This window comes from Macrosteles quadrilineatus, unplaced genomic scaffold (assembly GCF_028750875.1).
Source record: "Macrosteles quadrilineatus isolate MER2022 unplaced genomic scaffold, UCM_ALF_1.0 Scaffold_4__1_contigs__length_99947679, whole genome shotgun sequence".
In the NCBI taxonomy this organism is placed as follows: domain Eukaryota; kingdom Metazoa; phylum Arthropoda; class Insecta; order Hemiptera; family Cicadellidae; genus Macrosteles; species Macrosteles quadrilineatus.
Genome location: NW_026542597.1, coordinates 13,745,827 through 13,771,630, shown reverse-complemented (window position 1 = coordinate 13,771,630; position 25,804 = coordinate 13,745,827). Strand labels below are relative to the sequence as shown.

The 25,804-nt window shown below is 30.7% G+C and overlaps 1 long non-coding RNA gene across 1 annotated transcript; it reads left to right on the top strand.

The window, feature by feature from the left end:
- The first annotated feature begins 4,389 nt into the window (after positions 1-4,389).
- Positions 4,390-16,529, top strand: LOC128992135 (uncharacterized). Its single transcript, XR_008490694.1, has 3 exons — positions 4,390-5,669; positions 12,477-12,593; positions 16,297-16,529. It is a non-coding gene; the product is annotated as an uncharacterized LOC128992135 (long non-coding RNA).
- Positions 16,530-25,804: the final 9,275 nt, after the last annotated feature.

Genomic DNA, 25,804 nt, shown 5'->3' with positions numbered 1-25,804 from the left:
CACCTAAGGTAACCGTGTTCCCTCGTGATGGCAATCTTCAACATATTGTCTGTATTTTGATTAGAGAAACTGGAGGGAGTGAGAATGAATATAAGTGTATTCGAACAGAAAAAAGACGTTTTAGAAGATCTCTAAAAAAGGCTAAGAGTGATAGGTTTGTACCTTGTTTCATACGATTCCCCGTCCCAAATGGATTTAACATTTTGAACAAAGCAAAAGAAATCATGCTAAATCGTGGAATATTCTTTCAATCACGTTTTAATATTATCTTAACATCTTATGACTTTGTAAATATTGTAAAACTTGTTTTAAATGAATAAAAATTCCCAATAAATTAATGTTGGAGTTAGTAATATTTAGCCCTAAAACCTTCTGTTTGTTATTAGATACCTAATATGTAAAACTTTATTTGTTTAACTCATGTAAAAGAAAGTGTAAACTTTCCATCAATGTTAAGACAGGAAATTTCAAATCATCATAAAGAAAATTATGATTACATTATTCCTAAAATAGGTACTACAAGTTTTTTCTCAACTATAATTTAATACTTTTCATTGAAATGGCAACCATATAAAGAAAACAGAGTAGGTATTTTAAGCAAAGTATGAATGAAGATGAGTGTAGGATAAGTGGAATTTTTGCCTTGATGGTATTAATAAATAATTGGTCTAATATTGCAGATAGTTGTAGTAGGTTACTCATTGGTGTGAATCCACACCAGGGAGCATTGTATCCACAGTGTATGCCTATAAATGCCCACAATTTGTGACCTCCTAGTAGCTGGATTACAAGACAATTATATTGTATATAGGTTAATAATATGTTGTGTATGTTGTTAATAGATTGTGTAACTTATAGACTGTGGAAAATAGTTGAAATTTTAGCTCTATTTTCATGTCTAAAGATACTTATTTACTACTTATAATATTTGCTCTCATCATTAACTGTGGATGCTAAAATTAGTTGGAGTCTACACAATTGTATCCTATTAGTAAACCTAAAATCCTTTCAGACTATGTTTCATGTATGTAGTTGTGTAAAGTGAAAGTGCAAAGTAAAAAATCACAACTGCAGTGGGTGATTGTGGATGTTGCTGCAATCTTGGAAGATCTGTCTGATTTCCCTGTGATCGTACCATAATGGAGGTTTAACTTAACAGATGTAGCTTAACTTGCTTTTCTAAAGTTTCACTTTTGGTTTCCACTTACTTACATTTCGACAATGATATCGGTACTTTTCCTACTTAGGAAGTAAAACTACAAACGTACAAAACCCCAGATTTGTGTGTTTTTGTAACATTTCCTCCGAATGTTTGCTAGATATGTATCGATTGATCGTTTAGAGATTACATAATCTTTTAAATGAGAAACCTTTGTTTGGATAAAGGTGGTTTCTTCAAACTGCCATTAATATGTTAACATAAAAAATTGCTTACAAATAATGCTATTAATAAGAAATAACTTTGATTTTTGAAATCTTAAAAAAAATTAAAACTAAGGGAGATTAATAACTTCGGTACTGCACCACATCAAGTGAAAGTTTTTTTAGCAAACTATAGTAAGTTTTTAAAGCTTTACATTGATAATGTTACATGTTACATGTTTTGTGGCCTGTGTATTTATTTATTTATATATTTGCCAACAGATTAATTAACACCTTTAATACGGTTTGGTTAGAAGGACAGTTTGAATTAGTCGTAAGTACTATAGTTCTTTTCTCAAATGTAAACGTTGGTTTTTGGTACTGCTACTTTTCCTTAGAACCGGTGGTAACAGTAAGAATAATTTTTACATATAAACACATCACTATTTTTATTTTCACTATTTATTTATAAACACTGCACCTTATTGTTTATTAAATTTAATTGATGTCTTACTGTATAATTTTTAGCGTTTACTATCTGGACTCAAAAATGTGGACTCAATTCATCTGTATTTGTGTGTGTCGCATTAATGTCCTTATTTTTCGTGGAAAAAGTAAGAGCATCATTGTTAATAACAATTTTGACCCGAATAAAGTGTGCAGTAGTGAGGTTGAGGTAGTGTTTTAAAATACTTTGAACCAGTGTGAAAAGTAACTTTCAATTACAGGCCTACCTTAGGGCTATGCCTCATAGATCTATACTGTAAAGCAATTCCTTGTATCATTAGATATAAAATATGGACTAACATGATCGGGTGACATTTAATTGCGAAGCATTTGTTTTGGCTTTGAAACTGTCAGATATTGTATTTGAGAAGGTTTATATGTATTCATAAACAGTTATAGTTTTGCCATCATATCTGGAAAAGGGCACACTAAATATGCAAACCAACTCCTGTTCTGAATATAAGGTTTTAACTTACTACTAGATTCTTACTATATAGAACGGGCAAACATTTAGTTAGATATAAATATAGACTAACATGATCGGGTGACATTTAATTGTGAAGCATTTGTTTTGGCTTTAAAACTGTCAGATATTGTTTGCGAAGGTTTATATATATTCCTATACAGTAATAGTTTTACTAGCATATCTGAAAAAAATGTACCTAAATAAGCAAACCAAATCCTGTTCTGAATATAAGGTTTCAACTTACTACAATATTCCCGTACGTAGAACAGGCAAACAACTAGTACCTAATAAATAAAATTGATTCAGCGATTCATTCAACTAAAAATCACCAAATGGCACTAAAATCACAAAATGCTACCTATTCAGTTTTCCAAGAGATAAAAACTAGTTGTGTTTTGGGACAATGAATTATTATGACTATAATTGATTTAGAGATTTATTCAACTAAAAATTATCGATTGGTCATTTGGCTAAAATAAACCATTTAGTTATCCCATCACTACGCGCTAATCATACACTGCGCTGCTATTTGACAACATACTGTCGATGTCGATGGTTACGCTCACTTAGTTCCGAAAAAATCTAACAGATAGTGTTGGCATGTCTTCTTGGGACTAGGCAGACGCAAGGCTATTCAATTCAATATTCATTCACAACATGTTGGAAGTGCTATGCTGCTGCGCCGTTGCCGTTACCACGCACAGCTGTTCAGACAGAAGATGGCACAACTACACATTCCAATCCAGAGACAGTTACTTATGTTTACAGACAGTTATGTTGGTTAACCTGCCCGATTCTCAATGACGAAGACAAGACGACAACAACAAGTTATTCAATGTTTAATCAACAATCAAGTAAGTAAGAAAGCATTTTATCTGTGATAGGTAATCTTCATAATGTTTAGTATCGTGATTGTGGTTTAGGCCTACTCTCTGTTTGATTTACCTTGGTTTATTTGGATTTGGTTACATTAAATATTTTCGGATAGGTACAAATACTAAATTGTAAGGTCGAAGTCTGACAAACTTTCATTTATGTAGGTAGTCCTATTGTATAGTAATTTAGTCCAGGCCTAGGTATGCTGTTCTTAAGAAAGATTTTGAAAACAATTTAAACCTAGCCTGGTTACAATAAAACTTTAAATTTTAACTTGTTGGAATTTAGCTTAAATTAATTGGGCTTAAGGCCAAATTTTGCTCAATTGTGTGTTATTATTGTGGCCTAGGGTACCGGTACAGTTTCTTACTTAACTGGGCTATGCTAATATCAATTGGAACTATCAAATTGAAATATTGATTAATAATCGATATTTTAAAATATATTTATTATAAAATTAATCCATCACGACCTAACCTAACCAACCAAACTTGCTGATGGCAAAAAAATCGCATGAAAGTTTACTAATCAAATCGATAGTTTCAATAGTAGCGTAGCCTAGTTAAGAAATTGTACCCGTGGCCTATACCCTTTTTAAAGTAAAATTTGCCCCTTTGTCTCCTGTAAAAGTTTTTTTTTGTTTCCGGTATTTGTAAGTAGGCCTAGGCATATGTCACTCAGACTAAATCTTTTATATTTTCTCTAGCTACTTTTTTGGGCTAGGCTTGGACATAACTGAAATATTTATTTGGTTTAGTTGGCCAATTGCTGAGTTAAAGAGTAGGCTTAAGTTAAGTTAATTTTAGGTTCTAACTTAGCGCATTTCTGAAAACCGAGTGACTATTAGGTAAGGTAAACAGCCCCAATTCTGGCAGTGGCCCAAATACTGGCAGTGCAGTGGTGACCTATGTCATTTAACAACACGTTGACATATGAACTAGTTATCTTATTTGTTATTGGCTGTTACATCCACTATTAACTTAAGGTCTATACACAGGGTGCCGGTATTAGGCTGACGGATGCCGGAATTAGGGTTGTGCTATGCCGGAATTAGGGTTGTACTATGCCGGAATTAGACAAAGGATGTAAAATAGGGTATCTCAAAAGTTTATGAAGTTATATTAGTTAGACCTTGGTTTTGTTGATAGGGTCCTGGATGGGTTGATTCAACTGGCTGCTGTCCTCGGAAAGGTTACCATGATCTTAATGTCACCGTGGGCTACTTAATTTTATACCCTTGGACTACGTTAAAACAACTGAGGACCGGCACCCAACACCTGCTACTGTGGAAGTCCTGAGCCCAAGAATAGATTGGATAAGTTACCAAGTAGACCAAAGTACCATCAAGATAATTACTAAATTATCCACTGTAGCAATTTTAACTTAAGTTTTATTTTATTTTTACTCCTTAGAAATGAATTTTTATCTTATAAAAGTTGAGAGAAACTGAGAACTGGCTACCTCTGACACTAATCCACATATACATAATAGTTTGGTAAAGGGTTACTTATGTTTGTTATGATGGATTATATAAATACTTATAGCCCCAAACTTTTGACCAATGGCCGGGACCCCTAGGCCTACACCTGAAAACCTAACCTAAAATTTGTTGATAAGTAAGAATAGGCCTAACTTCTTTTGATTTGTGACATTAAATAGTATACTTGAACCATGGGGCCTGTAATTTTATTTACTAGTTAACATTTTAAACATGAAATTTCAGTTTGAATTAATCATGAGCTTAGAGAGAGAAATTTTATTCGCAACTCAGCTGACAGTTGTGATATTCTGAATGTCTGAAAAGTGATAAGAGTTTAGTTTCCTGAATTTTAAGTAGCCTATGTTCACGATTATTGTCTAAAGAACTTTCAATTTCAGTGTCAATTATGTAGGCCCATGAAACTTTAATAATAAATAATAGGTAGTTATTTGTCTTAAATGTATGGTAACTGTCACGCTAAAATTTAAACCCAAGTCAGGACCATGTTGACCGAGTAGTATTTTAAGTTATAAGTTTTGTTTCTTTGAACTTATTAAGTATTTAAGTTATGTGCATTTGTTTGATTAAGTAGCAATATTTTTTGACCATTCAAATATTTTTAACTGGAATTAGGGACCTAGTGATATTTTCAGTACATCAAAAACTGAGATACACCTGGGTTCTGACATTAGAATTTTTAGATTCAGGGAAATTCATCAAGGCCTAGGCTCAATACAAGGCTGTGCCAATTTTCAAGAATTTTAAAAGGTTAGATTTTACTTTAAGTAGTCCTAACTTATGATTTGTTTAAAGGGATCCTATCCTGAGCCTGACCAACAGCTACAAGCATGTGAACATCTAGACCTACTAATAGTTCAACACTGACCACACCTCACAAACTTCAAGTGTCGTCCGACAACTTAGCTACTGTAGGCTATCCCAAGACCCATCAATCAATTCCTAGAAAGGTGTAATTGGGTAGGTACTGCCATTTGGCAATATAAATAAGTATTATATATTATTATTTAGTTTTAGTTCTAGTGATAGTATTTGTTTAACTCTCCGAGTGTTAAGTGTCGTATAATCGATGCACAACACACCCGCCGTGGTGTTATGCATCGCTTTTGCGACACACAAACATCATTTACGGCAAAGGCTCTGGGACTGACTGAATCATATGGAACTGAATTGAGATTGATATCATTGTTTTTAGCAGATTCTAAACTTTCTCCTGATGTCTGTTTCTAGATGCTTTTCATTTTAGTTCCGAAAATATTGTAGCAGACATCTCACGTATGTAACTATTTGAAAACAACTTGGTTACCGTAACTTTGATGTGAACGATGACTGATGTGTTTTATTACGTTTATCATTGTTTTAGTGTTAAAAATTATGTGGTGCATTATAAGAAGATTTAAATGATTTTGAAGGACTAGTTGATGATCCTAAAGAAATAGGCTAGGTAGTGATATTGAAGTAAATTATCGGCCAGATTCCTAGCTATGCATTCTTCCCTAACGCTAAATGTACGAAATCTGTTTTTCACCTATAACTTATTTATTTGCAAATTTACTTCCTTATATTATTATATTTTTGTAATCCTTGTAACATTTAGAACAAAGTGGCTATTTTAAAATATTTGTCGACTTATAGGCTAAATTATAAAAATTTATTGAGCGCAAACATAATTTTTTTTGTTTATGCCTATTTTATAATTTTTGAGAAATGTTAACCTCACACAAATTTTTGAAAATTTTTTTGTAATGTTTTATATGCTACATTGAAGCCCATGATTTCTCAAACAAAATTATATATAAAACAGTATACTTTATTGTTTTTAAGTTTCTAAGATACATTTTGATAAAACCCTGCATTTGCGCAATAAATGGGTGGATTTATGGACACTTGGAGGGTTAAAAAAATTGTACCTAGGCTACTTTAGTTGAGACTGTAATAAGACTCTACCACACAACTGAATAAAAGGTGTTCTTATTGTGAAATGTCCGTGAGGAATATTATGGTTTTTCAAAAAGTTTCTAAGGACAGTTAGAGGAGTTTTCCTAAAGGGTAGGAGTTTTATCTGTAAGTTGGCCTATAAAAAAGAATGCCTATACATATTTGGCAGTGATAAACTCAGATACTACTGAACGGATGGATATAACACTTGGTACATATGTAAAATTTCATAGAATTATTATTTTGAGATTACTTTCAGGGCTTAACCCACTTGGAACCATTTTAAAAGTAACCGTGTCAGTAATTTTGAAAGACTAAGTATAGGCTACCAAATATTGTGAAAGACTATATCAAATTCTGTGATTCTGGTTTTTCACTTGCCAATACTAAAACTATTGCTGGTCAAAAATGTTTAAACTTCATAGAGAAGAGAGGTAAATTCAACTTTTGGAGTAAAATCCATTAATATTTTATTGCAACAATTGGTAATTAACCCAAAATATATAACCGCGACTGTACCAAATTCCGTGATTCTAGTTTTTTCTCATCAATAACAAAAATATTGTTGGTCAAAGACGTTTAAACTAAACTTTATATAAGAAGTAGGCCTAAATTCAACTTTTGGAGTTACCCTAATTTTAAATGTCTATTTGCTGACTTATGTCGTCTGGCTCAGGTCTTGGTTTTCACATCATTATACTTTTTTCTCATGGTGAACCAATTTTTTGGTCATCACTTATATAGTTCAGGACTAACGTCTGGTCATGTATTATGTAGTCCTAAACTTGTAAACTGCCCCTAAGTATTAGTTTACAAAAACCTACACAGATCATCTCACTCTAATCTGCACTCATCTTTTAATCATATACACACTTAGGTGGCTGAAACGGCACACGGAAGATTTCTCAGGTGCTGTTTGACGTCACTTTGAGGGAACACCAATACCGCAATGATACGGTTCAGAGCCATGGTGTAGTGGATAGCGTTGCAGGCTGATAATCTAAAGTATCGGGTTCAAATCCTGCCGGCAGCTCTAACTTTTTATCAACAATTGTTCATATCAGCAAGTTTGGTTGGTTTGGTTAGGTTAGACAGTTTAATTTTACAATTAAAAATTATAAAATTAAATTTTAGGCATTTATAATTTTATTTTATGAACAAAACTATATTTTAGATTAGTAAACCTTTATTTGATTTTTCCATTATCAGCACGTTTGGTTAGTTTGGTTAGGTTATGACAGTTTAATTTAAAATATTAGAAAATTATAAAATTGTCTGTTTCTTCAGACGCAGCAGTTAATGACATCAAACGGCACCTGAGAAATCTTCCGCGTGCCCCACTGCTTAGGTGGTATGCCCATTTTAATAATTATTGATTTTTGAATTTTTCTCTTTGGCTCTAAATATGTTTATACAGTATATACAGTACAAATATACTCGATACTCAAAAGAAGAAGTAATACATAAAATAGGATCACAAATCCATTCATGCAATAAAAATAATACCTACTTGCTAAATCATTTATTTTCCAAAGCCCCTGTAAATACAGTCCACTCTTGGTAATTCAAACACTTGATAATTCAAAACTTTCGATAATTCAAAATGAACGCTCAGTCCCTAGAGAATCTCTCAATATTTCAAATTTTTACCATGCATTTTGATACACTCGGTATTTCAAAGTCCAAATAGAGGGCAGGTCAATTTGTAACACGCAGTAATTCGAAGTTTCGTCGGAAAAACACTCTATAATTCGAAGTAACTCAGTAATTCGAAGTTTCGTCGGTTAACACTCTATAATTCGAAGTCATGCTGTAATTCGAAGTTTCGTCGAAAAAACACTCTATAAATCAGTCACGCAGTAATTCGAAGTTTAGTCGGCAAAACACTCTATAAATCGAAGTTATCTCTTCCTGTTATAACAGGAAACTATACAGTACAAGTACATCCTGTTCCCATGGTAGGCTAGTGTTGGACGTTTTGATGTTTGTTTAGTTAGAGCAGTAGTCTGAATTATTTTGCTGACTTGTTTTTATAAGTTGGCAATCCAATCTCTAGATTGCGCGACATCTCCTTGAGCACAATCATAGTTGTCGACAGCTGATAGTTCAGCTATTGGCGAAATATATGGCGCTAAATAATAGATTTCTTTGCAACTACAGTAACTGAAAAATAAGCCGTTGATTGTTTAAAAGTGTACTAAAATACGGTATGATGTTTTATTGTAACGTGCTGTACCTTTGTATGTATTAAACAAATGAACTCTCTGTAATTCGAATGGTTTGTTTTTCTCCCGATAAATCGAACTCTTGATAATTCAAAACTCTTGATAATTCAAATTTATATGCTTGGCCCACCAATTTCGAATTATCAAGAGTCTACTGTAATATTATTGTTTTAAACTATTTGGACAGACACTTGTGTTTCATCTTTGCTTTTTCTATACAACATACAGGCTAGACTTATTTGGTTATTCTGTTATTCATTGTTGTCAAAGTGTACACAACTATTGATGTTAGGCCTAAATTTTTTTAAAGTTTTAGTCAGTTGATTGAAATATCCAGAAATAGGATTCTAAACAATAAATAATTTCACTAAAATGCTAAAAAACTTTACAAGTAGCTGGTCATCGGTCTTAAAAATCTTTTTGATGTAAGTTCAAAAGTAAATTAAGGGTGATGTTGTATATAAGAGGATCCAAGTCTAAGAATTATCTTCCAAAAGAATTATTTTTATTTTCAAAAAAATAACCAATTTTTCAATTCCCTGTATTATGGATTTGAGTATATGATTGTATTTTAGAGTTCTACATTAAACTTTGAATAAAATAATAAAAAATAATGAAGGATATCTAAAAAGATTGTTCGGTTCCTGGGTACTAGGACCTACTCATTGGTACATAACAAGATAGTTATTATAATAATGAGATGTTCATTGTTTTAAACAAGTGGCAGGGAGTTGAGAGTCCTTTTCAAATACTATTCAAATTCTGAAAAGTATTCTATGTGGCTAAATGAATTTCCATATAAATATCTATCTAGTCCTAAAGTGAAATTGTTAAAACTGAGGTTTTCATTCCGTCAAACCAAATTGTAGCTATACAAGAAGCTTGGAGCTCAAGGTAGGATATAATTCCTGTTCACTTGCCTCCAAAACAGATCAGTAAATTGCCTAAGTTTATTAAGCAAAAGTGGAGGTAGCTAAATAGATGGCAAATACTTAGCCTATGGTGTATATTGTTAGTAGTTATTAGGAGGCCAGATAGGCTTATACATGGGAGAGCCACATGAAACAATTTATATACATTTTAAAATACCTATTTATGACAATTATAATGTTGATTAACAATCATGTGAGTTATGTCTTTTAGATATGAAAACTTAAATACTTTTGGTTCTGGTAGCAGCTACATAACCTAAATTCTGATTGTAGCTATATAGTTAGTGAGATATGCATATATAATAACTTTAATACTTTTAGGCCCGATTTCACCAAACTTTTAAACCGCCGTTAAGCCTTGCTCTAACTGCAGTTAGCTCTTAACTGACGAAATCAGATTTCACCACTCGCCGTTAGCGCTAGTTTAGACTAAACCGTCGTTAGATAATTAACTGCCCAATTTTGACCGGTTAGCTTCTTTAATCTTTCGTTAAGTAAATATGGCAGCTGGCTTTAAGTTTAAAGTTTATATGGAAAGGCGAAATGGTAGAAGAGAATACGGTACGAATTAGCTTTTGAAAGTAAGTGATGGCAATGAAGAGTAGCCTATGTTGTTCTACCAACTAGGTGGATAAGAGAAAGGGTTAATGATTTAAATAACAAACATGAAATTGATTTTATTATTAGATATGAGCTATCAAAACGTTTAGCCTTTTTTAGGGAATGAATGCAAACCACTGTAGTATTTGTGTTTAAAAGGCTATCCCACATAGTGCATTGCTTTAGGTTATCCCACAAGGTTTTTAGTTAAGGCGTATATCTGTGATCAGCGACCGCATTGAACCACAGTCTAACAATAAATAATTTATACAGACTTTATTTATATTAGACTGTGATTGAACTGATTGGCGTTCAAGAGCTGTACTCTTTTATCCCGGCTCTTCTACCAACATTATCAAATTTATTATTTCATTGTTCAAAAAAATAGGCTCCCTTTTCCTTCTCCCGGCTTTGGGTAACCCTAACCCAACATTCAAACAATTGTTTTGCGTTCGGTCAGACATAAATAAACCAAAATCTAAACCAAAATTGTCATTATTCTGCTAGTATTTTATAGAAAATAATTATTTTGGTGCTATCTACATAGTGTCTTGTTCTTGTAATTCTTTTGACTCTAATTTTTTTCACTACTTCAAATGTACCAAACTGGTTAGCGAACAAACAGAATATTGAACATCCCTGTAAAAAGTTGGATTGGTGAAATGGTGAGTCTTGACTCGACCGCAAAACTCAACCAATTTGTTCCTCGAATATGTTTGATCAACATTGATTTGCCTTTAATTACTTATGTTAATTGTTTTGGTATTTATTCTTGCTTTCTGTTGTTATTTTGCTCAGAATCTATTGTATTCCTGTAAGCTTGCTGTCTCCAGTTTTGTTTTCACTACCTCATAAACACTGATTTATTTTCTAGGTTATGTTTACTTGCTCCCGTAACAGCCCGGTATTATGACAGTTCACTGCCACTGCCACCTGGATTTTACTCTAAACTCTCGTTTATAAAACCAGCGTTAGTTTTGACGTGTTTTTGCTGGTGAAACCAGATTTCCTTAACTGTGGTTTAAATCATCGGTTAGTTTTAACCAAAGTTTAACTAAACCATCGTTAGCAAGAATTTTGTGAAATCGGGCCTTAGTCTTGTTAGTGAATAAGTCCAACATATTTCTTAGACACAGCTATTAATTAATAGCCCATACAGCTAATGGCAACTAAGGGACCTACAGTTTATAGTGGAATCCAAACTACGGTATTAATGAATTGGCCTAATTATTATCAGGATAGTCAAAGTATTAGTAACGACTCTACCGACATAAAACCTTTCTCTAATTTTGATGAAATTAGGCTTGAAGGTGTAGGGTAGGGTAAACTAAAATGAGTTTACAAACCAGCACAAGGGGTCTTATGGGGTAAAATTTAGGTTTTCTTATACTTAACCCTCAAAATACAAAATTTCCCAATTTCTAGCTTGAAAAATAATTTACCTAGATAAAAATGTTTTTGTATGGTTATTGATAATTTGTAAAATTAAAATATTGTAAATTTAAAATTTCCATAGTATTTTTATTGAGAATATTGTAAAATGCCTACTCTAGTTTGTTTTTTATGGATATATTTTTAACAAACTTACAAAATTTATTTAAGATGAATATATTTTACAAAAAAATTCTTTATTAGTTTCTTAGTAGGAGCAAACTTATATACTTGTTATACCTAATACCTAATATGAAAAGACACAATAATTGTTCTCTGGGTTATTAAATTTTTTACTTTCGGTAAAAAATTTGCAAAAGTTATATCCATCTTAGGTTATAATAATTAGTTTTGAAACTGATAAGAATGATTTTAGACTAATTCAAAAATGTGTTGAGGGAGTATTAGGGTTAATCTGTTTTACTAATTTTCATGTTATAAACATTGACTTAGAGCATTGACTCGTAAATTGTACATCTTTAAGGTTTAATTTGTTTCATAAATATAGATATTATTTTAATGTTTCTAGTAAAATTATAATATCATAATTATTGATTAAAGTAACAAAATAACTATCACTAACCTTTTCTATATACTGTATTGGCTAAGTAATTTATTCAGTCCTCTTTATGTTGTTATAGGTGATCATCTTAGCCGTTGTCCTCGTCAGGATTGCTATTCTCTGGCCCCTCCTTGCTGTTGTCTCTGCATACATAGCCCATGTACTGTCACAAGGGTGTTATTATATAAAAATTCAGGTAGTAGCCTATCAATAGTCTAAAATTCCAATGTCCCACTTGGCCAGTCATAAAACCAAGTGTCATTAAGATATAAATAGAATAAAAAAAGTATAAAAATATATTCAATACCAACAAGAGGCATTAATTTCCAGAATAGAGATGACACTCTCGAGCATTTTTTGCTAAGATTTGTGATATGAGATTTCTATTTTAATTTACTATCAAGGTAAAAGCCTAGAATTTTAACTGAGTGAGAATTCAATATTCTGGGTTTTGGATTGATTACAGATGATATCAACCAAACTCCTAAATTAACGCTAAAAGTTGTTGTTTTTGTCTTTCAATACATCTCAAAAAGTAAAATCTTTATTTTTTTAAATGTACACTCCTTCAATTAAACCATCCCAACCCAAATATGTGGTTAACATTTAAAAACAATCATCAGTTCACTTTAAGGCCTAACATTTAGACATAAAATGTAGCCAAAATTGCAGTCCAGCGTTAGAAATGCTTTGTTAAAGTTCAAAAGGTTCATGAGTAGTGTTCAAGGGATATTTTTCTATACTTTAAATCATTTTAGAGCAGATTATACATAATTTCAATCTTTAAAAATCATTTGTATCTATTAATAACAGTTTATAGAAATTTGTTAGTGTTTGAAAGGCTATTTTTCAACTAAACTCCGAACTTAACCTTAAAAGTTTTTGTTTTTGCCTTACAATAGATCTCAAAAGGTAAAATCTATATTTTTTTAAATGTACTCTCCTTCAATTAAACCATCCCAACCCAAATATGCGGTTAACATTTGAAAACGATCATCAGTTCACTTTAAGGCCCGACATTTAGACATGAAATGTAGCTAAAATTGCAGTCCAGTGTTAGAATTACTTTATTAAGGTTCAAATAATTCATGAGTAGTGTTCAAGGGATATTTTCCTATACTTTAAATCATTTAAAACAGATTATACACAATTTTAATCTTTAAAGGTCATATTTATCTATTAATAAGAGGTCATAGAAATTTTTTTGTGCTTGAAAGACTTAAAATTAGCCAAATGCTTTTAAATACCATACTATGAAATGAATAAATGTATATGAAATAAATCACAGAAACTTAAATTTACTGGCTCTTGACACTTTGAGACTGTAACATGTATACTTTCAATTTCAAAATTTTTGGTATTCTTAAAAAAGTTAACTGTTTAAAAATATATTCTAATTGTCAAATTTTACTATAATTTTCATTATTTCATTCATAAATTTCTATTGAAATTTTTATATTTTATGACTATTTATGTTTAAAAACATATATTATTTGAAGCAAATAAGGGTTAAGCTTAACTGACTCATATCATAATATTACAGTTTTAAAGATTACGAGTCTAGATGTTTTCCAACATAGGTAACTCTTAGTATGGAAAATAATTTGGAGTTCTTGTAAAAAATATGATTTATTGTTCTATTTTCATGTAATTGTTTAGCTTTTAGAGTATAATTTATTAAAATTGGTCAGTAAATAGATTACATACAGCTAAAACTAAATATGTAAACCAAACTCTGAAAATATCTCTTACATTTTTGATCTGCATGTCCTTTAGCACGATAACTTGAGCAAAAATTATCAGGTTTTGATTAAATTTGGTACAAACGTGAAGACCTACATTTATTCAAACAATCCACAAACCAGTATAAAATTGGGCCATGGAAATGGGGGGTTATATGGGGTAAATATGTTTTTTCCCATTTTTAAACCTAAAAACAAAAAAATTACTATTTCTTTCTAAACCATGTTGTAGAGCTTAAAAAAATAAATAATTAAGTATATTAAAGCATTCTTGTATACCTAACCACCATGGAGAAAATTAAGAAAAAGTGTAATTTAAAATTTTTATGTTAGTCTTAAGGAGAAAATAAAAATAGTTGTATATTACTTGCTTATGGATATCTATCTATACTATTATAAAGAAGAGGTGGTGTCTGTGTGTGTGTTTGTATGAGCTAATCTCAAAAACTACTGAACCTATTGGGCTCAAATTGCACACACATGAAGCTATAGTTCCGAGGATACATATAGAACTATTCCCGCTTCAATATTGTCCTAGGGCTATGCCCCGTGGGCTTTCAAAAATCGGAGGTGAGAGATTTCAAAGTAAATTTTGATTGATGGTATCCATGACAACAAAGAACAAACCTACAAAGTTTAAAAATGTAAACAAGCAGTACTAACTGTCAAATTAATTTTGATTTCATAATTCCATACAGCTGGTTCAAACATTCATTTAAATACTGCATGAATATTAGAACAGAGAGGGTAAGGATCATATTTAAAATAATGATGTCACTATCCTGAATGTAAACATTATTTAACATTACTTAAATGGAGCTGTCAAACCATACACTAATGTCACTTTATACTTACATGCCAACCCCGTACGAAGGACGGGTACTCTGCTAGTATGTTGATAAAATTTGGTAAAATTTTTTTATCTTATACTATTAACATATTGTCAAAAAAACCTTTTACTTACCTGTAGAAGCAAGTCTAAACACCTGTTAAATCTAATGTTATTTAAATTGGGAATATATATGTCTTATTTATAAAAATATTTTAGTAAAAATGTAATTAGACAAGTTGAAATTTGCTTAGTCTGTAGGTTTGCTGCGGTGGGGGTATTACAAAAATAATTGGTTTAGTTAAGCTGTAATAAACAAAATAGAATATAGTAATACAAACAAATAATCACACCTGATTTTAATAAGGTAATAAATTGAAATAATAATAAACAATGAAGTACAGCTGGGGTATCTTTAACATCAGGTATATAGAAAGTTCCCTTTAGAAAGGAATTACAACGTTAAAGGGCAATTCATGAAATAATGGATAGTTTTGGGCTAAGGTTTCTCGTCATGACGAATATTTTAAGTAAATGGTATATGGGATATAGGATGTTTGACCATGTGGAACTTTGCAGAGGTGTTTCTCGATTGTAAAAGCTCGGATCGAGCTCGATATTCTGACTTAAGGGTGCACTCTACCCCTGCAACCAAATGCAAAGGCTTGCAAGATTACTGTTTTCGTTTTCACCTGCTACATTAGAGGTAGAATCAAAGTTAAGGTCTCATATTAAAGATTATGAAATTTTCTATAGTTCTACGTTTCATTACTTTTTGAATAAACTTTATTTGAAAATTTGAAAACGCAGAACTATAGAATGGTATTTGTACTACTATAAGCCGTAATGTAAAAAAACTAACGTAATGTAAACCCACTCTCTCAGCCCTACAATCTAATACTTTTAAGTATTTTCTTAAACAAGGCTAGTTGGAGTGTAAAGTTTAGGTAAAACTTCCTTCTGAAGTCAAAGGGGTTTTGAAATTGGTTTTGAAGTAATTTTACCAATAATAGTTTATTAAACTAAACCTTTAAACTGATTAACAATCAAATATTTTTAAAATAATAACTGTTGTATACTTAACACTTCTCACATGTTTGAGTAGCTTTTTACTGTAAGACTTTAAAAATTAGATTTTTCTTATTTTCAATCATATTTAATATAGAGTGGCCAAATTTATTAATAATATCTCCTTAGAGGTAGGAGGTAGTAAGATGTTTTGGAACCATAATATTAATACCTGACAAATAATAAAGAACCATATACGATTATAGTATTATTTTGGTAAGAATTTACTCACGTGTAGCTGAAATATTTATAATTTGCAGATAGAGGCAGGTGGTGTGGCAAACATTTGGTCCTGACCTAAAGTTTTACTCCACAGGCTAGGGCTGGCTGAGCTTTGGTTGTTACTGAAAAAGGTAGTATTTTTTGGTAGATATATTATAAATTAAACTGAGTCAGTCAGTTTATATTATGTTAGGTTAAGCATAAACTTTAGAATATAAAGTCCAAGAAAACTTGAAAATGAGTTTCTTTTCAAATTTTATAGGTAATCACTTTAGCCATTACTATTTTCAACTAATTGTTTTGTGTTTGAATAAAATATCAAATATCAAACAGAATAGTGATTTTTTGTTTAAAGGAATTTGTTACACTTTTGTTTTTAAAATATGAAACATGGAATATAATTTGATTTTTATTATTCTCAAAGTGTTTTTATTTCAAACCCTATGTTCAACCAACATCCAACATTTGAAAAAAATTATAAGAGTTGACATATATATTCGTTTAAAATGTAAAAATTGATATATATATATTCATTTTAAGTAGTGGCAAGTAGATCTTTTAACTAGAAAAGTATTTAGCTTAAGGGTTTAAAAGGTATCAATTTTAAAGACACTCTATAATAGCGTTAAAAATTTTAATTTAATTATAAATCAATACACATATAATAATTAGGAGCAATAATTCATTTCCAAAATATTATCTTACTTATATTACAAATGAGAAAGTTTAGATGTATGTATGTTTGTGACAAGTAAACGAGAAAAGATACGGGTCAGATTAGGCTGAAATTTGGTGTGATGATAGCTCACATTCCCGATTAACATATAGATGCATTTTTATCTCAAAAGTCCTTTCAGGCTCTACCCCAGTGGCTCTGAAGTTGTCCATGTTAACCTTATGAATAATCATATTTGAAAGGAATAAAAGAATTTAGTCAGTTGTTTCAACTACATAAGTTGGTTCTATGATAATAAATAGCGTTAAAAGTTATAAGGTTTACCAACAGTGTGCAGCACTATTAGACTTTTTTGAATTTTACCCAACTAGCAACAAAAAGCTGTGATATACAATGAGAACTTTACCTTATCTATTGTTTAGTTGCAGTGGTAAAACATTATGGCTATAGTAGATATGCTATAGCAATCCATAAATTAAAAGAACCAAATTTTCTTAAACCATGTCCCCTCCCATTGTAAACACACAGCCAAGTATAACTGCAATATGCCTAAGCATTTTATACTTACACACCAACGTCATACAAAGAACAGGTACTCTGCTAGTGTATTATAAAACTTAAGATTACCTTTTTTGGCTCCATTCTTTTTAACATTACCACAGGGTAAGACTTTGAGACCTGGTAATGAGCTCTCTCAGCCTCCTCTTGTGTGAGGTTCAGCCTCTGGTATTCTTGGACAAGCCTATCGTATACCCTTCTTCTCATCCTATCGGTAGTTTGCCTATCCAACCAGTCATAAAAATCATGATTAAGTAGGATTGTCTTTCCCTCAATAACCCTTATCATGTCCTGAAAAAAATATTCTTAAATCAGCAATGAAATCCATGAATTTGTTAGTTATAAGATTATAGAATTAGTCCATACTAAATGGATGTTCTCTTTACATTAAACTGTAAAACGTTACCAGACTAACAATTTAAAAAAAGACGTCAAAATTGATTCAAGCAAAAATTATCAGTGGTAGGTTTAAGGGAGATATAGTCTTAATCATAAGAATACTGATGACTTCATCCGAATTACCCTCTGAAAAGTTTTTCACACAGACAGATGTATTTTGTTAGCACAGCAATGCACGCCAGGTAACTGCTAGTTTATAATATAAACTTATACAGTGAACAATCATAAGAGACATCTTTATGACCTTGCTTAAGTTTTTAGTGTTACTTGAATGGAATTTATCTTAGATAGATTTCTTTCTAAATAGATATATTTAAATTTATGTTATGGTTCTTTTATTTCAAATATGACATATTAAATTGAGACTTTGGACAATATTTCAAATACAAATTTCTAAGTTCATAAGAAATTATAATCATAAGTAACTCAGGTCTACCCAGGCAGGAGATCTTTTATGGACTTTGGGTATCTTAGCAAATAGTGGAACAGTGTTTCTATAAAAAGAAAAGGAAAATCTAATAACTGTAAACAAAAGGATTGTTGATAAGTAATCAATGGCACAGTTCTCAAAAAAATATCCTTAACATAGAATTTAAATTGACCAGTAGCAATGCTAATCAATTTTATTACTTTTTTTGAGAGCTCCTTTTGAAATTTGATTGATATATGTTAAAATAAATGTTAGCAATTCAAGTACCTAAGTGTTTAAAACTATTTACATTTTAGAGTTTACTGTAAAAAGATTTTCACATATCAGTCCATATTAACTTTCCCTGTGCTGTTTATTTATGAAAGCCTAAATTATGTCCATAAAAATAAGAAAGATTTTGAAAAGATTATAAAGCTTTATGTAATTGACGAGATACCAGTACTGCTATAAGTACCTAATGTAACATTTTATTTTGTGACTATAAATTTATTTGATTTGATTTGACTTGATCTAAACAAAACATTACCACAATTCATAAATACTAGACTATACTATAATCATTGTGGTTTTAAACATTGAACAAAACAAAATATTTATAATGAAAAATAATTGTTTTGGGTCAAAATCTAATATGGAAACTATTTTAGCTAAAATTAAAATATTTTAACAATTTGTAGGAAATAGTTTGAGTTGTTTTTGAAATCATTGTGCACAAACATTAATCATTATAGTATTATAAATACCTGCATAATATTATTTTATCTAAGTTTATATATAGTTTAGTAATATTAATTTTATTTTAGAATTCAGTATTTAATCAAACCACATGTTTACTGTTGATCAGTTTTACAATTTAGCAAGACTTAAAAGTAATAGGTATACCTTATCTCAAGTTTTAAAAATAAGAATAAAATGGTTGAAGTGGTCTAGAAAGGCCATTTCTCATTAAATACCCCATAAGTCATAACTCTTCCAGTTTTAAAATGTAGTGTTATACAATTAATTGTAAGTAGATAAACTAAATAAGTAGAATACTCCTAAAAAGCAGGGTTGATATACATGAAATATTAAAAAGTTAAAACTTAAATAAGTTCAGTTTAAAATATGATTTTAGTTAAAGTTTAAACCATTAAATTGAAAAACATAAATTCTATGACTAATATTTTTATAAAATTGATTTGATTCTTTATAAGTTTTTCCTTTGATTTATCTAAAGTTTTTTCTTTAAGTTTGAAAAACCTTTGGTAAATTTAAGTAGGGGTATATTAGAATAGTTGAGTATTGATGGTGAGATTTGTGTTCGTTAGTTCTTTGGTAGATTTTGATTAATATTCTTTGGTAATTTTGATAACAGTTTGTGGCAGGGAACAATACACAGGTTACAAACCACCGATTTGTATACAAACCATGGGATGACAAACCATTTATGAGTGTATGCTCAAAAAACTATAAGTTTACTGTAATAACTCTTCCAGTTTTAAAATGTAGTGTTATACAATTAATTGTAAGTAGATAAACTAAATAAGTAGAATACTCCTAAAAAGCAGGGTTGATATACATGAAATATTAAAAAGTTAAAACTTAAATAAGTTCAGTTTAAAATATGATTTTAGTTAAAGTTTAAACCATTAAATTGAAAAACATAAATTCTATGACTAATATTTTTATAAAATTGATTTGATTCTTTATAAGTTTTTCCTTTGATTTATCTAAAGTTTTTTTTTTAAGTTTGAAAAACATTTGGTAAATTTTAGCAGGGGTTTATTAGAATAGTTGAGTATTGATGGTGAGATTTGTGTTCGTTAGTTCTTTGGTAGATTTTGATTAATATTCTTTGGTAATTTTGATAACAGTTTAAGGCAGGGAACAATACACAGGTTACAAACCACCGATTTGTATACAAACCATGGGATGACAAACCATTTATGAGTGTATGCTCAAAAAACTATAAGTTTACTGTAATAACTCTTCTAGTTTTAAAATGTAGTGTTATACAATTAATTGTAAGTAGATAAACTAAATAAGTAGAATACTCCTAAAAAGCAGGGTTGATATACATGAAATATTAAAAAGTTAAAACTTAAATAAGTTCAGTTTAAAATATGATTTTAGTTAAAGTTTAAACCATTAAATTGAAAAACATAAATTCTATGACTAATATTTTTATAAAATTAATTTGATTCTTCATACATTTTTTTTTATTTATCTAAAGTTTTTTCTTTAAGTCCGAAATACATTTAGTAGAAATTTAGCAGGGGTTTACTAGAATAGTTGAGTATTGATGGTGAGATTTGTGTTTGTTAGTTCTTTGGTAGATTTTGATTAATATTCTTTGGTAATTTTGATATCAGTTTAAGGCAGGGAACAATACACAGGTTACAAACCACCGATTTGTATACAAACCATTTATGAGTGTATGCTCAAAAAAACTTAATGTTTATTATCCTAACTCTGATATTGTATACATTGACTGTTCTAACTCTGACACTGTATACCTTACTGTCCACCTCTACTCAAATGAGTTAAACTTTTCATAGCATTTAGAACCTAGATAGAATATATTATAACAGAATATATCTACATGTATTCTAATTATAAGGATATTTATTTTTTAAATCCTGAACTATAGGAAAAATATAACACGATTGTAAGAGAGATGGAATATCAGCGATAACTGATAACTTAGATATAAATAGTAATAGGTTAAGGTTTTGAAAATGATTTTCACAAATACTGGTTCTTTGGAAAAGTAAAAGTAGTGATTAGTGATTATATTTCTTGAAATAGGGTTATGGATGATTGGCTAGTTTCACTATCAATAGGGGATGAACCATGGACTTGTTGACCAATAGTTTTAGTATAATGAGTGATGAGTCTAAACCAAAAGCTATATATTCTCAAAGCGAGTTTAAAAGCTTCCATAAGCCTTTGTTAGTTATGATCACAACGAAATTGCAAACAATTTTAGCAAATTCAAAACTATTACCACATATGATAATTATTTGTACTTCATAATCATAATAGCCATCCAAAAGATGTTATTGATAGGAAACACGAGAGTTAAATGTTGATGATTTAAAAATGTAAGTTTTCTAGTCCCGAACAACATATAATTTCCTAAATATCATAAGTAGAGTTTAGATTTTATACTCATATAATCTCAATTTTTGACCTGATAACACACTATTATACTTGCAATTGATTCTCATTGTATAAGTCATGATGACTACAACCACAACCTAAAGGAAAGTTTTAGTTTATTTTATTTAATGATGTAAAGACACAAAAAGCTATGTTATGTGGATTGTGAATATTATACATTTATTTTGGGTAATTTTTATTTAGACAAAGCATACTTAAAATTGTATATAGTATGCGTCATTAGAATGTGGTGATAGTAGTTGTAGAAGAGAGTGGGTAGGCCTATTATATGTTCTATAGATGGGAATTTTTGGTCAGTTGAAACACATCTACTGTATATATATACTAGCAGAGTACCTGTCCTTCGTATGGGGTTGAGATATAAGTAGTATCAAATACTTATTGCAGTTATACTTAAGCTTTGCGTTTGCATTGAGGGAGGACACCATTTGATAAAGTTTTTACTTCTTTAAATTTACAATATTTTATAGTATTACACATCTACCATTTTTTGCTTCTTTAAATTTACAGTATTTTATAGTGTTACACATCTACCATAGTCATAATGTCCTACCACTTCACCTAAACAATAAAGAAAAATAAAATAGGTATCAAACATTACGAAAGAAATCACAAAACTTTTATGAAATTAAAAAACATAAACATAACTGTAAACAAACCTACTTTAACAGTTTGTTCTCATTACTTATCTTTGTTGCTACTTAATTCAAATTTGTTGTTTTGTTGGTAAATCTTATAACTTTTGATGTTTTTGCATATCATAGAACCAACAGCTGACTAAACTCTTTGTTGTTTACTATGTTTACTTTCTTTCTAGGTTAAAGTTGGAATGTAACAGTTCAATGGAAGTTTTAATCATTGGAACAATTTTTGATTATGTAATAAAACATAAAATGATACAAGTGCAGAAGGGTTCATAGTCCATATGAGCTATGTCCGTATTTTGTAAAATTAATAGTGGTTTACAACATCTGGATTAAATTTTATATATTTTTACATAGAAATAATATGTGCATTATTTAGAAAGTCATGAAGCTGGATAATTGCAATTTACTGCAGGGTTTTCAGAGAAGTTACTTTCATGTATTCATTTAACATAGTGAAAATATAATAAAGATACGTATATAAATAAGAATTTTAACTCTCAGAGAGTCTTTGAATGTTGTTAGACTAACGACAATAGTTGTGCATGTTTACAAGTGCTACTGAGCAACAAAAGGTAACTTAAATTTATCTCTAAAAAAATATCCTCAAAGTGAACCAAGCAGTAGCCAAAAAATACTGTTTTCTAACCTCGATAGCTACATAAAAAATTCTTAAACTTGATACTACAAAAAAGTTCAGGCCATAGCCATTTTAATGCGCTTGGATTGTGACATTTATCATTCGGTATATATTTCTCTTGACCAACAAATTATTAATCTGCAGAAGAAGTTCATTGTGCTCTTATTTTGTCCAATAATATCCAAACATAAAAAAGAAACCTTATCTCAAATACCGTTTATGTTTGACAGATGATTTGTTGTGGCCTATTACAGATTGAGGGCCACTTGCTTGTGAATGATTTAAAAATAAAACTACACTTTGACTGTGAAAAAATTACATAAAGAATTGTTTTAACATTTTAAGCAGCAACTGTAATTATAAAAAGGCTGTGTCCCTTTGAAAATAGATATCATCATCCATCTATATAAATAAAATTAGAGTTTTGTCTGTACATTGCTCAGAATCGTAAACTTTTAGGTTATTTTTACATTTTATATATTAAAGAAACCGAAACAAGTCTCATCTAAATTTCTGTCTGTCTTCCTGTCTGTCATGGCCTAAGAGCCATTTTACGCGGCCTTCTCTTGAAAAACGAGAGTACCTACCAAGTTCCAAATCATTTTAATGTATTCACCGGATTGGCGAGATTGTCTTTAGCCATTAAAATATGGCATCACTACTTTGTAAATAAAATTACAGACATTTAAAAATCTAATTTTGTGCGATTTTTTGTAAAGTTTTCTCCCAATGTTTATCACATATTCATCAATGAAATAATGAACAGCTGTTCGAATCAAGATTATTTCTTCTAGCTGTCACTGATATGATTACAGTATGTTGTTTACAAATACCGCAACCAATTCTGATTATGTTTTGAAAGCAAATCTAAAAACATTTTCCCTTACATAAAAGATTTAATTAATCGCAAGTGCAATAATTTGTAGGTTGACCGTAAATGGAAATAGAGATTCTTTGTGTATAAAATTGTTCTTTAGTTTTGATAACCAGGAAAAAGGCCTTGAATCAGTGTTGTATATGGCTGGGAAACTTACATTTTTTAAATGAATGTTTTTAGTCGAGACGCAGCATACGACCGATGCACGTCTACATGTCCGTAGTAAAAATAAAAGTAGGCCTACCGTGTATTTATGTTTCATTCGTCATGTGTATGAGTGTAAAGTTTGTGTATGTGTTTCAAAAACTCCAAGACGCACCTAATGGGGAAGCTCAAAACCTTATATTAACCTTATATTATTGACTGATGATGGCGATTTAATTTCACCGAAATGCATCTCCTGTAATAGGATATATTAGGATTGACTGGCGGACACAGATAATTTAACCTTATATTGATTGTCATACCAATCCAGAACAACAACAAACAACATAAAATGAAGTTTTGTATAATAGTTTGGCCAGCATATCTAAAAATATGCAAACCAACTGCTGCTCTTTATATAAAAAGGTTTCAACTGAATACCATAAGATCCCCGTGCGTAGAACGGGTACACAGCTAGTTATAAGCTAGGCCTATGTCAGGGGTGCCCATCCCCCCCTAGACTCATGACGCAACCCCCCCCCCCCCGCAATTGAGCAACAGCCCCCCCCCATAAATGATGTACACAACAAATTAGAAACATTATTCCCCCGCCCAGCACTATTTGTAAAACTATAAAAGAAGTTTTATAATTTTTTTAGATATTTAAAATTCAAACCCAGTTAATCTATATCAATAAAGTTATAGTTTTGTCTGAAAATTGCTCAGAATTGTACATAATTTGGGATATTTATGTTTTATACATTGAAGAAGTTGAAACATGTCTTATCTCAATTTATGTCCGTCTGTCGTCACGGCCCAGAATGCATTTTATGCAGCCTACTCATGGCCTACTCTAAAGAAAACTAGAGTACCGATTATGATTCTAATGGTTTAATTGTATCCACAAGATTGGCGAGAGAGTCCTTATAGCCATTAAAATATGGCCTCACTATTTTGGAAATAAAATAACGGACGATCAAAAACACAATTTTGTGTGATTTTTCAAGTTTATTTTCTCCATGTTTACTACATACGTCATTAATTTATGAAATACTAATAATCTGTTATGAGAACACGTCATGTATGAAATTATGAGCAGCTGTTTTGATAAAGATTCCTTTTCCTAGCTGTCACTGATATGTTTACATAAATGTTCTTTAAGAATACTGTGTAGGCCCTAACCATTTCCGATCACGTTTGTAAGCAAATCCAAAACCAAGTGAGATTAATAACCGTGTGGCTTTGGCTTACATAACGGGTTTGATTTATCACGAGTACTAATATGTAACTGTAAATTAAATGAAATAACTAGCCATCATCCAGGTCGGGAACCGGAGATTCTGTTTGTATCAAGTTGTACTTGAATTTTGATTACAGGGAAAAGACCGTGAATCAGTGTTGTACAGGACTGGAAAACTTATCTTTCTATATAAATAAAATTAGAGTTTCATAAATCACCTCAATTTAAGGAATTTTTTATTGCCAGAATATCCATACAGCGTTCGTAACCTGCTTAACGAATTGTCAGCGTCTTTCTCGATATTACGATCCCCTCTCCCTCCCTTTAGAAACATCACAGCTCCTTTGATGAAAATGAAATGGAAACAACGCTTGCGCCAACAATCGTCTGCTCCGTACACTTCTGTCTGCTGTGCGCTATGTTACAACAGATTTCAGATACAACAGCTCTAGGGAATGATGACGATATAATGCTTAGTACACTGTGATTGAGTGATAACCATGGTAACTTTAGTAAGGCTGTGATTGGCCAATGAGTAGACCTAAATATGGCGACTTGTTGAATTCGTGTATGAATTGAAGAGAAACCTATTAAAGAACAGAAGAACAAAGAAAGAGAATAACAAGATTGTTCTCGTTACATTCTTTTTTAAGAGTGTTTTAATTATCTCTCAATATAATTTTACAATTTTTTATTACTTATCTATCAATTCCTATGCTGTGTTACAGCACCTATCGGTAGCCTATCCGTCTATCATGAGCAGTACCTTATAACAC